The sequence below is a fragment of the Excalfactoria chinensis genome, chromosome 4 (assembly GCF_039878825.1).
Source record: "Excalfactoria chinensis isolate bCotChi1 chromosome 4, bCotChi1.hap2, whole genome shotgun sequence".
Lineage (NCBI taxonomy): Eukaryota > Metazoa > Chordata > Aves > Galliformes > Phasianidae > Excalfactoria > Excalfactoria chinensis.
This window is the reverse complement of record NC_092828.1, coordinates 55,588,367-55,601,325: the sequence shown is the minus strand read 5'-3', so window position 1 is coordinate 55,601,325 and position 12,959 is coordinate 55,588,367. Positions and strand designations below refer to the sequence as shown.

At 34.7% G+C, this 12,959-nt stretch overlaps 1 protein-coding gene across 6 annotated transcripts in view; it reads right to left on the bottom strand.

Annotated features, from left to right (window-relative positions):
• The window catches only part of LRBA (LPS responsive beige-like anchor protein), a 363,878-nt gene that overhangs the window by 253,065 nt on the left and 97,854 nt on the right, over positions 1-12,959 (bottom strand). The window lies entirely within an intron of this gene.

The window sequence follows — 12,959 nt, the reverse complement described above, 5'->3', positions numbered from 1 at the left end:
TTGACATCAGCTGGAAAGAGTAAGAACACTCACGGAGAAGGATGAGAAACATCATATATGCTTGACCTATTTTATTCTTCTTGAGCATCTCTTTGCATCCACAGTTAGAGGTAAAACAGAGTAAGCAAGGTAGACCCCTAAACTAATGCAATATGGTCATTTCTAAATTTTAATCACTCAAATACCAAGATTTATTTATTTTCACAAATATTTGTATGGGTTGCAAATTTGAGTGCTTGCATGTACACAGCAAATGTACAATTCATCCTCATCTGTACACTTCTAGGAAAAAAACAGAACCATATCTCAAAGAATTAACCAAAAATACGCATTCTTCAAGTTATATGAAAATATTTGTGAGCCCAATCCATGTACTGACCTCACTGTTAGACAAATATGCAACCCAAAAATGTTCCAAAAAGTACCAACAGATCAAAAATGCTACATTTTCAACAAATAATGCTACCATTGTTATTTACAAGTCATCTTTTCTGTTTATACGTATACATACACACTCACACATCTTCCTTACATAACTTCTCAGAAACCTAAAAAAAATTTCCTGACAATATGAACATATTAACAATGAAGAATTATACCTCATGTTTGAAATGCACACTCAAATGCAAGAGAAGGCAGACAGTCAATTGTTTCTTAATCCACACTTCTCATAAATCTGCTAGTTTTAAAAATTTATTTTGATTCTTAAACAAATGAGAAGGATGACTTCGGTAGTGACAACTATTAACGGAGCACTAAGGATTCAGGTGGGAAAATGTGTTAACATATGACTAAGAGACATATTATATCCTAGACTAAAGGTCAAATCTGCATGAAAAACTTGTTCATAGAGATATTCTAATCTTTAAGTGTCTAAAGTAAACTATCAAGAACTTTTCAGCAGTGTTTGTACTTGGTGTCACCACTCTCTCAGCACCACATCCACTACAGGCAGGAATGAACTCAGCAATAAAGAATACATGGCAAAAACTAGATTATATCTCAGCTGTGTTTTTCATAATTAAAAAAAGCTAGCCTGCACATTAAGCAGAATATCTGACATCTGAAAACACAGCTTATAGAGACTTCGCTTAACATTTTTAAATCTACAAATATACAATTAAAAATGAAAAATAGTATAGAATTTGGGAAAATGTAACTAAAACTTCCATGCAGTATTTTAATATTTAATTAACACCTACTAAGTAGAGTACAAAACAGCAAAATTTTGCAGGTTTGAGACATTTTAAATGTAAGAGCAACCAGAAAACATATTTGAAGATAATTATTTAGAACAATCATACCTGAAAGAAGAATCAACCAAAATATATATATATATATTATATATATTTATAATAATATATATATAATATATATATTTTATATATCAGTAATTATATACATGCGCCTTCCGTAGATAAACACATCACTGTTGCTGAATATTGACATTTACAGGGAAAAGCAGTAGTCTGCAAAAATATTTAGTGATGTTTTGTCAGGGGAAAACTTATCAAACAGCTTTGAATTTACCAAAATTAAACAACGTCTCACGTATGAAAGCTGCAGTGTGGCATCAGCATAACAAGTCTAGAAAGCTGATTAATCAATACAGAGGTTTTGATCGCAATAAGGATGATAAAAGTTGCTCTAACCCTAGCCAGCTACAAGCTTTCAACTGATGATCATCATTATGCCTCTATCAGGGCTCCACATACTCAGGCTGAACAAATGCGTCCTATTAGTATATGGTCTGTCTGTTTGGCAACTCCAGTCTGAAGACAAATGGCAGCTGCTGCCCTTCGAGGTCTGAAGTCAAGTCCTCAGGGAGTCTAAAAGCCCAACTGGAAAAATCAAGGCCTGTTCATTAGAGTCTGCTCCAGGGGAAACTTGCTAGGCTGCCATCAGAACTATATAAAAGAGCTAATTATTTTTATAAGACTTTTAAACTATCAAACACACTCTGTTACAATAACAAGTATTTACTGCTGGCATTCCATTAAAAAAAAAAATAAAAAAAAAAATAAAAAAAAAAATGCTTTTTGTTAAAAAAAAAAAAAAAAGCTAGTGAAGTCTTTGTATTAAAAAATTTAATGAATCTTCTAGGAGAAAGTTGCATAAAAATCAACTAGATGAGACAGTTTCTCAAGGGGAGACATAATATCAAGTATTTAAGTGTGGGGAAATATTCCAAAATACACTCAAATCTTACTAATGAACACTAAAGGTGAGTTGAGATTGCCCGTGTGACTCTGTGCCCCTAAAAAGAACAAGAAATTGATGAAAAGTAAGATTGCTCCTGCAAAATTGATTGAAAAGGACCTATAAGTTGTATTTACTTGCTTTAAATCTGTGCCGTTAACTAACAAACTGAAAATGCAGAAGTACAAAAATGTATTGATAGGTCTGTTAAAAAAGATACAGGGTTCAGTTGGTATCAAATGCCGAGACTGAACCAAAGAGCTGAAAACTCATGAGTCATGCCAGTACTTTACTCTTGATAAAACACTAAAATAAAGGTTTTTTATAATAATAGTTATTTTTATAAAACATACTCTATGGAATTGTTCGAACATTTTTCAATTAGTTCTTAACCACAAAGTCATTAACTATTTTAAGCATTAAACTGAATCAAAGTACCTTATACTGCAACATTTTTCCAGCTGCGCAGCATGACAACAACGTATTGAACTCTAACTGCTATAGAGTATTTATTACATGGTATTTATTGCAAATCTTTTAAAAGCGTTATATGAAATTCATTAGTGTTCCTTAATCAATTCTTGGATCAACATGCACATTAGCTTCCGACAGCCTAATTCAAAAAAGCAATTACAACCCCAGTCCTTATGTAAGAGGATGACAGAAAGAAACTATGTTGAACCAGTTAAAAAGAATGAAAACGTAAAGAAAACAGATTAGGAATGATTTATACCAATGCCTAGTGCTGAAGTTAATTACAACTAACCCAATAAAATAGTTCCTTTATTATTGTACAGCAAGTAATAAACTGAGACACAGAAAGCAGAACTCTTAGCTGACTTTTGCATGTTCAATTCAATAGCACACTGCACTAAGAATTAAACAAGTAGTAAACAAGCCATACAGAAACAGCAGTTATTTAACTAAAAGCAGAAGACTCCCCTGCTGTTTAACCACTTGGGACATTCCATGTAAACAGAGCTTCCTACAAACTGGTATTATGTTGTTACTGGTAAATGCCTGAAATTACCTTATAATGAGAGTTTAATTTCAATACCTAAAGTTTGAGTTCACGTCACAGAAATTTTTTATGGATTCTGAAAGCAAATTATACACATACAGAACTGGATTAGTTTGCATACTTGTGTGCCATGCTGTTCAGTGAAATACTGAATAAAAAAACGTCAGCTTGTCAGACAATACCCTCTAAGCTACGAGATTACTTTAGAATTGACAACTGCTGCCTTCTCTGCGAACTACAGAAATCTATACTAAAAGCAAAGTTATACCACATAAAATACTGAAGTACACACAGTCTTTTACAAATTACATACAGCCATAAAATCTTGGTGTAAATTTGCTGTTGTCATCATTTATGGAGATATCGAAATATTCTTAAAGAGGAATTTTAATAATAAAAGACCTTAACTTACTTAATAAAAAAATCCATTAAAAATTATTAAGACATAACTGCACAAACAGAATGCTACCAGTAAAACGCATCACAGCATAGAGCCTGCATATTACCAAAACTCATGAAATTTATTTTTGCATCTGGTTTCAAAAAGATCCGAGCACATACATGAAAAACATTTATTACATGCCATTTGCCACCATCTAACTCACGACTTCATGAGTAAAATTAAATCCCTAGAACTCATATGGCACCACATGGAACAGATACACCTCCGCTAAACTCCAGATTTTCTACATCCTCTACTAGAGCAAGAAACTGTAGAATAAAGAAAAATCAAGTGAGCAGACCACTGATTTCAGGTCCACATTTCTAATGGAGGAAGCAATTTGCTTGGGCAGCCTATCTCTTTCCCTCTCTCATGAGCAGGCTGTTGCCATGACTCCATGAAACGACATTAGGGGTCAGGTTTAAGTTCATCTAGCAGCAAACCTTTTCCTCTGTAGTTTCCTCCTTGGGTTCTGTAACCATCAGCTATTTTCAATGCAAAGATGAAAGGCAGGAGCTTATAGAAGAATAGGACAGAAACCTTAGATATTAATTAAGAAACTGAAGTACCAGTCTTCCACAGAGAAAAGCAGAAATGGAAAGCAAGAAACTAAGTCACATGAAACAAGTCAGAAAAACAGAAGCAACAAAAAGGGACAACACAAGAGGAACACAGAGAAGTGATATGAGCTTATTTTATTCAAAATTATTAAACACATATAATCACAAACAAGGAAGAAAAACGAGCGTGCGCTCCTGCCATTACACTCCTCTTCCATTGCCTGTCTTCTACATTTAGACTTGCTCCTTATTCACTGTATTCACTATTCCACTGTCACCTTACAACCAGCAAATCCTCCCATTCACATACAAAGTAAATTGTTCAAAAATAAAAATACTGTCGTTTATATTGAGGTAGAAATAAAAATAAGTGTCTTTAAGTAAGTACTCAGACAGCACTGAGAAATCCAGCTCATTCTTCTGAATCAAACTTGGCTAAGAAGTAGGGCCTAACACCTAAAATATGTGCACCTCTCTCATTTTCATGGCTGCATTATCCAAATTGCAAGCTTTTTCACTTGACAAAAATCTCTTAAAATATTTGTATAAAGACAAGTGCATCATCAGCCCATCTGATGATTTTTCCAGTTGCCGAGAGACATAGAAAGGCACAAACAAGTTGTAAATAAGCCTCAAGTTTAAACTGTAACCGCACACCACCACAATGCAAAGCTCCTCCTGCCACAACTTTCGGCTCCACAGATCTTTCTTAAACTCCTGCTTGGCAACAGGGAGATTGAAATGATTTGGCTTGTTAACATGAACAAAAAACGTTCATGTATGTGTAATTAGTATGAAGTCTAGAAGACAAGCGCTGCCACTCTGAACTTTCCACAATCTCACCCCCTACCCTCCACCAAGCCTCTTTCCATGGTCTCAAATTAAACAGACTAGCTGTAAAACAGTGGGGTGTCAAATTAAGGCACGCTTTATTTTCAGAGGTCTCCACACTTCGCGGCTGACTTCCTGTCAGGAAGAGTTCCATTTCAGTGCAGAGCCCCATCAGCAGGGAGCTCGCAGAATTAAGTGCCAGTTGATATTACTTTGTTTTGCATTTACCACCCATGAGAATATTGTTCAAAGATCTAGTTATAAAGTCAGCATGGTATCATCCTTCTGACTAGACTGCCAAGCCACAGGGTGTGCTCTCGCTGCACAAAACTCACCTTAAATGGTGGTGTTTTTTTAAGTCCTAGTGTGCTGGTGAAGCAACAGGATGCCTTTTTTCTTCAGAAAAGTCTCTCTTCTGTAGCTAAATTATGTTCTTGTTAACATCTGCAGCATCTGCAGTGTACATTCATACATGTGAAATTGACCTGTAACCCACCAGACTCCCAAAATTCACATTTAAGTTATACAGTCTGCTCTCTTCCCTGAACATGAAAAAAAAATTATACATTAATCATACAGACACTCAGCACAGTTTTAAATTCTACAGGCTAATATTTTTAGCTGGAGTGGACGCATTTTCCATTCAACTGCTACCAACACCATGTCCTGAATTCCTGACCAAATTTAAGTAACATTTTGTAACAGAAATTTTCTCAGTAAGAGTCTCAATATCTGAAGAGGCCACAGAATAACCACTAAAGATAATACCTGAAAAATAAAGAGAGAGGGGGATATTCTTAATCTTTCCACCTCAGAATTTTTCCAATGGAAAGATTTACATTTTCGTAAGATGACGTTAGGAAGGTTCATCTCTCTCTCTCTCTCTCTCTGCTCCAGCATAACAAACTATTTCTAAGGGCTTTTGTGCCTTTCTTTCTTTCAACACTACCTCTTTTTCTTTCCTCTATCCGAAGTCTTTATGTCATGCTGCCTTCTCCAAGTGAACTTTCCCAAGAATCAACTCAGTACCCAAGTCCACACCATAGCACCATGTCTCCACTGAAAATTACAAAAGGCATTTTCCAAATGGGGTCAAAATCAGGTCCAGATAAAACAATTTCTAATCAGGAAACCACTTCTATGGCTTTGATGATTTCTTATGTCCAATATGCACAAACAACAACCCCATTTAATAAAATATCAAATACCAAAATAACTCATATCTAGCAGATATCAGACATTCTTCTATTCTTTCCAAACTAAATGTCACACTCCATAGCTTTCTTCTACCTTACAATTCTGCATTTTATATTCCACCTCTAAATTGAGGAATGAGTAAACCTTTTATGTACCTCCTAGACTACAAAATATGGAAAGATGTAAGGAAATAAAGACAAAGCAGTATTTTATATGTTTTAACTACTGTGAACGCTACATGTTGGGCTACGACTATACAGTGCTTATTGCACCATTAAGAATAGGCCACTTTATTCATGCAGTATTGATAAATCTTTCCCAACACATTCCAATCTATTTCCATAGTTAAAAGCAACAGCTCAGAAATTATACGCCTCTGTGATTTCTACTGTTAAGTAAACTGGCAATATACACCTGCTTTACAGACTTTACACAAACCAATCCCCTTCTATCAGTTTATTTTTAAAAAAAAGAAAATCAAAATAGCTAGTGATGGACACAGGGGCTTTAAACTCCTTATCTGTAAGCCATACTAACAGCAAACAAACCACATTACTGCTAAAACCAACAACTACACTAACAAAATAGATAGTATTGAAACACATCATAAATGTAGCAAACTAAAATGGAATCCAACTACTGTGATCATTAGCGATTTTTATCAAAAATTCCTCTTCAGAAACTCCTATTTTACAGCTTAGAGTGGCTCTTCAGTTAATTCCACTGAATTCATTGCATTTTTTTCTATTTCTTTTTTTAAGGAAGCTATGTTTCAAACCATTTAGAAAAAAACGGGAATTCCAGCTAAGAGAGAAGTTCCAACAGTCAAGCTCTGCATTATTCTGGATTTTCACACAGAATATATTACAATAGCCTAGTTTGGAAAAGACAAAGTCTGCTATACCATTTAGGTCACCAAAAAAAAACATAATCCAGAGCTAATTCCATGTGTAATTTCAACATACTTCAGTTCAAAGGAAAGTATTTAAATAAATGGAAACAGCTGGGAATCCTATCAGAATGGGACTCTGGCAGGAAAGTTTCAGCCTCTACAATCATACCAACATCTACCTCTGACAGTATTATGTTGTGAGCCAAGATAATAAAATAGGAGGCACTACTTTTGGAGAAGTCCTTGTAATAACCAGGATACGTTTTCAAGAGATAAGAATTCATAATAAAAAACTGATGCACTGAAAATATCCTGAAGTATGACTGTATATAAAAGCTCAAAAGACATATCCCAAATACTTGTCCAAAAGCACCTTAAATACAGGATAAGAATCTTTCATTTTGCATGCCAGTTACAGTGGCAGTGCAATATTTGTTAAGAAACTGCATTAGGAATCCTGCAATTACTACCTGAATAGCAATTAACAAAATGCCTGGCAATCCTGCATTTTCATACACAGTTTTATTTTATGCCTCGCTCCACTTGGTACAGCATACACCTGAGACAGCTTCAGAATCTAGATAATCAGTAGCTGAATATGATGACCCTGAACAGTCTTACTTCCTCCCACAGGCATTTCACCCCCACAGAAAGCTAGGCTGCAAGATTTTCTTTGAATCTTGCAATTATTCAAAACAGCACAAACCAATTAACGTACAATACAAAGTCTCTGGCACACCTGTGGATGATATAATTTCTGGGCACCTCAGTACCATGCTCTCAGACTAAACTGGAAACATTGAATACTTCAGAACATAGCAAAGAAAGTTAACAACACAAGGCAAACACCTATGGACACGACTGATCCAGCATCTTACCCTGAACACCACTATTTAGACCGTGGGAAGCTCTTTTACCTATTTTTATCTGCTACGTCATTAATCTTTTCTATTTGCCTAATCAAGTTTTGTTTCTAATCATTTTAATCACAAGGCAAATTATTGCTCAAGGTTTGGTTGTTGTGCTTTACTTTCTTTTCAATCAAATACAGCCGCAGTCATCTTTCATTTTTTATCCGAATTACGCTCTCCAAACTGTAAACCTTAATAAGAAAAAGATACAAACGTAAAGCCTTTCTTCTTCAAACAACTGGAAAAACTGATACAGATTCTAAGTGACATTAAAATGAAATTAGAACTTGCACTGAAATGGACCGAAAGTCACTCAGCAGCAAAAAGTCCTACAAAATTTGCCTTCAGTACCAAGATGCGTACGCTCTCAAATCATGGATCTAAAGGATTATTAGATTCTTTTAAAACTAATTTTCAGCTATTAGAACACAAAGTATATAGATGGGAAATTACCATCTGGATGATAATGTCATCACCTAACAAGTGGGGTACACAAAAAGAATTCAAACAGATTTTATTCTCTTTGTTTCTAAACCAGGATACTGTTAGAGTTTTGGTGCTTTCATTAGTCTCAGCTGCATGGTATCATAGTGATGTAGCTCTATAGCTAACCTATATCCAATTCAATTAAAGCTTAATAACAATCACTATACTTACCCATCAAATGAAATTACACTTAAAAGCAAATTAGAAACCAGTGCAGATCACAGTGCAACATTATATGCTCTTTTATATTCTCTGCCACAAAAACTGAAAACCACCCATCTTCTACACCACCTAAAAACTCTGAGTAATGAAAAGTTTTACCATGTTTTAGAACAATGCAGAAATCTAATCCTGAGATAATGAATTTGGATTGTCAATACAAAACTTTCTGTGTACAGAATATCTAGAAAAGCCTAAAAATCCTATGATATCTTACAAACATTCAAACACGAGGGCAGAGGAGAAGAATGGTGCACAAAAAGCGTGCCAAAAAAAAATCAATATTTTAACAGTCATAACATTACACTACCTTGGGGGAAATGCTGCCCTACTGTTTATTCAAAGGTGCATTACTGCATGGCACATGTTGATACTGTTCAAATAATTATAAGTCCTTATCAGAGTAAGAGATGCAATGTGATTACTTTCTCTTACAATGAATATGAATTCTCTGTGAGCAACACAATCTGAAAAGCAATTGCTTTACTAATAAATAACTCTTTAAACAAAGTTAGCATTTAAGGAAAACACTTCTGCAAACTTTTCATCAGTTGAACCAGTCTTAAGTTGTCTGGCATGTAGAGTTGCACACGAAAAAAAGAGAACTGGAAACTTAAAGAGTTTTCCTACACATGCAGATCAACTTCCACACTACTACTTGTTTTCCTTTACTGCTGCTATCAGCTTATTTTCTGTTCTGTTTTGAAGGTAAATATGCTCCGCCTCAAATCATGCTTTCCTCTCCAAAAATAATCCCCAAAAGTACCAGCACAGTACATAACACATTCAACTGTAACCATATTTCACTAGGGCCATACAAGCAGATACTGTCATTGCACACAAAATCTTCCAGAGTATGAGTTTATGTTTCTCTCCTCCATCTACCCATGAAAGCTGTATTTGATAAAGGTCCAATATAAATCCAATAGCTACAACAATGCAGTAGTACTGCAATACACCACAGCCTTATTTCCAGAAGATAAAATACCTAGAGATTAAGTGTATCCGAACATTGGTCTTGGTTTTGCAAATCCCATCACCTGCCCCTTTGAAACGACGGGGAGCAGAAGGAGGACCCAAGAAGCTCTTTACACTAAGCCAGTATTCATCAATTCTTATTTCCTAAACTTTTATGAAGGCTGGATGGTTTTCTCCCCTAGTTTTAGAAAATCTTTGAGTCAGTCTGAATGAGTCTGCTTTATAGTCTAGAAAAATTTGATGCTCTCAAGTCAAAAACAAATCCGACAAGAGCAGCCTAATTAATTTTTACATATATTCCAGTGACAGTTCAGTTCACCTAATACAGAAAGGACAACATATTTTTCAAGAGCTGCCCATTCTTTAAATTAAAAGGCACCAAGGAATTACAGAGAACTTTATTCACCTTTTATTGTACCTTTTCACTTTGGATCTACAGTAATAGAACAAATACTGTATGTATTGAGTAACATGTTACTCTCTGTGAGTAACAGAGAAACATGTTTTAGAAACTTCATGAAAGAGTAGTGACGGTGAGAGTTTTTCCTGTTTTGATGGAATATTTCAAGGAAACAAGTGACAGACAAAAGGACACACAGTAGCATATTTACTTTATGGATAAACACACACATGCCCCTTTGAGTTTAGGCACAGAGAGAAGATAATTTTCTAAGAAAATGCTTTTTTCGAGGATGATATCAAGTTTCCCCAAGCAGAAACCTTGCTTTACAATAGCGTGTGAACATCTTTACCATCCTGACGTCACTCATTTAAAAGGGATATTAGACACAGGACCTCACTTGTTTAGTTTGTTTAATTACCCCAACAGGATACCAGCCCAGACTACACGGTGCTTCTAGGTTCACTGTACTGTATGCATTTCTGATAAATGGGAAAAGAATAGATGACCTGGCAGAAGGCTCAGACAATAACATGTGATTTACAGGACATGAATACAGCTACTATAAGATTTATCTGACAGCCCTCTCCGATAGTGGACTGTTGAGTATCCGATGGAATGATTTCTAGTCTGGAAAGTCTGCTACTGAGTAGCCATACACATTATTTATTTATTAGATGTTTTGGGTTGAAACCATTTTTAAATGATGCACTTCACAATGCCCAGCCATAAATTTAGTTTTAAACCCTGGAAGGGAGGTAGTGTTATTGGAATGTGTGTCAGACTGAATTAGGATGAGCAACACAACGCTTTTATAAAGTGGCCTTGAATGCAACGTCGATTCTTTCAAAAATGATATTAATGTCAAATAAGCAGGAACACTTTGCAGTAATATTAAATGAAGGATTTCTTTATGATAGATTTATATAAATGTAAGTATACACACAGACACATGTCTGAAAATGTAGCGTGTCTATCAAAAACACACAACTGTTTTCACCTTAGAAACAGCCTTTTGTCTGCATCTCAAACCACCTGTTTCTCCTTTTACTTTGCGTAAACCACAAAACATCAAAATATAAACACAAAAACAAGACACAGCATTGAGGTGGCTTTTTTTCTTCCATGTGCCTGAATACGCAAACTTCAAAGGAGAAAAGTCATTAACAAGGTGAAATAATACTTTGATGGAAATATCTTTTTTAAGAATGTTAATCACTTTACCGAAGAAAGAGCTTCATTTCTGTATTTCTATGGGGAAAAATTACTTGTGAGACTTTGTTGCTCTATTTTGAGCTACTAAAAAAAATATTCCAGACATAAATCTAAATAAATATATTTTAAAAAATAAATCAAGCGCTTACAACAAATATATGATGCTTAAAACAAATTTTCAGAAAGAGGTTAACATAAAAACACCAAAGAGATTAATCAGAACAGTCTTTTCAGTTTCATAAAATGATGGCTGACAAATTTGTGAAGTTTTAAATCAAATTTGCAGATACTTACTTTGTAACTAAGGCACATTATTTATGTGATTAAAAACTAGTTTTTGACCTGATCTTTTGATCTTTGGCACTTCATCCTCTCCATCTCCTCTTAAAAATTAATTAAAATTTGAGCAAAAGGATATCACTTCCCTTCCCACCCTATCTCGGTCAAAAAAAAAAAAAAGAAAAAAGAAAAAAAAAGGGAAAAAAAAAAAATCAATCAAGCTCAATCCCATCTCCTCCCAGTATCTGTAAACCGTCGTCTTGAAATTCAATTTCATATCTCTCAAGCTTTCATGTAGCAAAAGACAGTTCACTTCTTAACAAAATAAATCACTTCTGTGATTGCCATGCTGACCTCTTTGAATTAGGAAAATTCAAAGTGAAAAATGTAATTATCACCCTAGAACAATCTGTATACATCTGGAGCTAATTTTGGATTCATTTCTCACATCATTTTTCATATTCTGCCAAAAACTACAGCTGCTATGCAACTTAAAAAGGATTTTGAGGTCTTTGTGACTTTATTGGTTTATTTCTACTATTTCACAAAGAACAGCCTCAGTCTCAGCAACCAGCACTACTAAGCAATCACTATATCCTCAATTTGATTAAATTAGTATTAAATGGCACTGTGACACGTATGACAAATAGATGCATTAGAGCACGTCATTTATTCCTTATCCCTTCCACTTCCCACAACCAAACAAGTGACGTACAGTACAGAGCACAACATGATTTTAAAAGAAGATTAGATTACTATACCAAAAAAAGAAAGAAAGGTCAATCGTTAATTATTGAAACCAGGAGAAAGGATACCAAAAACTAATTTTTAAATGGCAATACAATGCTTTCAGACATATATTTAGTACTCAGATTACTTTTACTCTAACACATTAATGAGAGACATTAAAACTCGCATATGGATTTATTGGTGGCAAAGAATTTTTTTTAATTTATGTCAGTAGCAAGTTTATGCTCTCTAGTTTAAGATTGTAAAATAACCATCCCTAAATTCCAGAATTTCCATGAGGACTTTGATATGTCTTTCAGAATAAAAGCACTTTTTTTCCTGAAGAAAACGGAAAGCTAGATGAGCAAATTTCTACGTACACTCGTTAGTAATAAGCACACTAGAAAACATACCTACTCTTCACTAGTTCATTGTAAAATCTATTAGGTGTAATCTCCAGAAGTAACTGTTCTTATTGCATTTTATTGACAATGCAGACTACCGATTTTTCACACCTTCTATGATTCTTTCATTTGTATTCATGAAATGTCTATCAGCACACTCTAAATAAATTTGGCAATATAGGCACTAAAACGAATA